The sequence below is a fragment of the Solanum lycopersicum genome, chromosome 10 (genome assembly GCF_036512215.1).
Source record: "Solanum lycopersicum chromosome 10, SLM_r2.1".
Taxonomy (NCBI): domain Eukaryota; kingdom Viridiplantae; phylum Streptophyta; class Magnoliopsida; order Solanales; family Solanaceae; genus Solanum; species Solanum lycopersicum.
Window position 1 is genome coordinate 45,395,134 of NC_090809.1, and position 2,500 is coordinate 45,397,633.

The 2,500-nt window shown below is 33.0% G+C and overlaps 1 protein-coding gene and 1 non-coding gene across 10 annotated transcripts in view; one reads left to right on the forward strand and one right to left on the reverse strand.

Annotated features, from left to right (window-relative positions):
• The window catches only part of LOC104649657 (uncharacterized), a 29,212-nt gene that overhangs the window by 15,712 nt on the left and 11,000 nt on the right, over window positions 1-2,500 (forward strand). The gene's annotated exons all lie outside the window — the stretch shown is intronic.
• TRNAP-AGG (transfer RNA proline (anticodon AGG)) lies at window positions 985-1,056 on the reverse strand. Its single transcript has one exon. It is a non-coding gene; the product is annotated as a tRNA-Pro (tRNA).

Genomic DNA, 2,500 nt, shown 5'->3' on the forward strand with positions numbered 1-2,500 from the left:
ATCTTAAAATTTTAAAAGACAACCAAAAAATTGCTGAAAAGAACTCGTCATAAGAACATTTCAACGATCTTTGAGTCGCTGAACAGGTTTTAAGAGTTCTCAATTCAATCATAAAACTTCAACTTCCAAAAATCTTTATCAAGGGAACAAGTAATTCTCAATTTACCTTTTCTTCCCCTCCTGATCTCACTCTCTTGCCGTCTTCCTATCAAAATACTACCTCTGGCTGGTTCTGTTACTGTACTTGTTGCTGTTTATTTCCACTTTCATTCTTGACTTGCTATGGGTGAATGATAAAGTTGCACTATTCATTTTTACCAAGCAGTGGATATGCTGGCTGGATTTTCTTCATAATCTGCCTCAAGCATCCTTAATTACTACTTGAAGCCTTAAGATTTTCTCATAATTCTCCTCCAGTTACAGTTCCAGTGTTCTTAGTTCTAAGCTAAAAGACTTTTCCTGTTAATGAATTAAAACTGTTTTTTTATTGTTGTTTATGAATTAACTTTTTCCAACCATCTTTCTATTTTTGATGCATAAACATTATTCACCTGAATTTTGATTCGTTATATCCTTTCTTCTGTTATTTGATGCATAACTGATTAAATATGATTCAGATTAGTAACATTTTTAGGGTTTACTAATTTGAGTCTTGGGCGTCTACTTTGTTAAAGTACTCTTAACAAATTGGTTGTGGTTTCTTAGTTTTAACTATCAATTAGTGCTCTCAACTTGCATCTAAGGTGTGGTCTAGCAGTTGATGAAATGGGTGAATATCATGGGAGACTAGGGTTCAAATCTCAGTAGAGACAAAAGACATTGACTATAACTTCCTATTTGCATAAACCTTGGTGAATAGAGTTACACGTTACCTGCATGACCACTGTCATAAAAAAAATTAAAATTGTGCTCGTAAGTTTTGCTCACTGATGGTTGTACTGAGCGCGACAACGTGTCGTGTCAAAAGGTTAAGTTCTGAAGGAAGGGGCATTCAGAGAATTGAACTCGGGACCTCTCGCACCCTAAGCGAGAATCATACCACTAGACCAAATGCCCTGTTGTTGAACAAAATTTCTTTACTATATAATTCATTTTTGTTAATATCTAGCTTGCTTAACTTTTCTTTGCATGATGATAAGTCAATTAATGACTCTCTAGATCTCTGAGTTGTAAACTGTCAGAACAGGTTCAGTATTGCTTTGTGTCATCAATATGCTTATTTCGTAATTGCTATTTGGCCACAAAATTCCTAGCTAACTTGAAAATGCTGACTATACTGATATATGCTAGTTATAGGAATTATTTATCTTTGAATTATGAAAGACATCCTTACATAAGTTACATTAGATAATCTCTGACCCTTTTCCTGGAGTTCCTCATTTGAAGTTAGAAAAAGAAGAAATAAATTAAGAGGTAATAGTAAAAGAAGAGGTACAGACTCCACCATTTCATCACTTTTTTAAATTTTAATATCGTGGTTGACTTCTGATCTTATCTCTAGCACTATCTTGTCAGGCAACTTCACTGAGCACCTCTAGAACTTCTAGGTGCTAACAATATGTCAAATTACATTTTTGCTCAAACCTCCCACATTTATAGTACTTCAGTACCTGTAGAAATTTAATATATTAAATAGAGCATTAAGTAGGAATTCTTTTGCATGAATAATGCCTTACCTTGTATCTGCATTGTTTCATAAGGGAAAGTCATGTGTAAAGTTAAATTTTTCTATTTAAAAAAAACAAATAGTTTGGTTAGTTTTGTATTCAATCTCTTTTTTTAAAAGAATAATGATAATTAATAAAGCACAGAGGCGTTTTGATTCATCATATATTGACTTTAATGTTCTATTTATAAAATGGGTATGCCAAGAATCGAACTGGGGACCTCTAGCATCCAAAGTGCAAATCATACCCCCAGACCAAATTCCCAGTTGTTTATGAGTGTCATTTTGACTCATGATCAATGTGTTTTTCCAAATATCAGCACTGACTCAATCATAAATATCACTGCTAAGTTGCAAAATTAGGAGCATATGCCAGTTTACTCTGACATTCCTAATGTAACATATGCAAGTTGTTGGAATTAGTTGTCTCTGAATGGAAAATACATCCTTACATAAGTTAGGTGTCAAATAGTCTGTTGACTTTTGTTGATTTGCATTTTTATAGCACAAGATTTAAAAAAATAAAAAGGAGAAAAGCTAAGAGTAATAAAGAGGAAAAAAGATGACTTTATTCCACAGAGTAGTTCTTGTTGTTATTTCTGTTGTCATAGTTGGTTTTGGATATGATCTCTGATACTAGTAAATCTAATTTCAGTCAGCCCCTGTTGAACTGCTTAATTCAAACATAAAACATTTATATTTCTCCTACCTTCAGAAGTTTAATTCTGATAATGCACTGGGTAGGAATTCTTTCTGATAAAACTATCTTTACTTGTTTCATGAAGGGGAGTCAGATTTTAAAGTTATGTTTTTTCTTTTAAAAGAAAGGAGGCG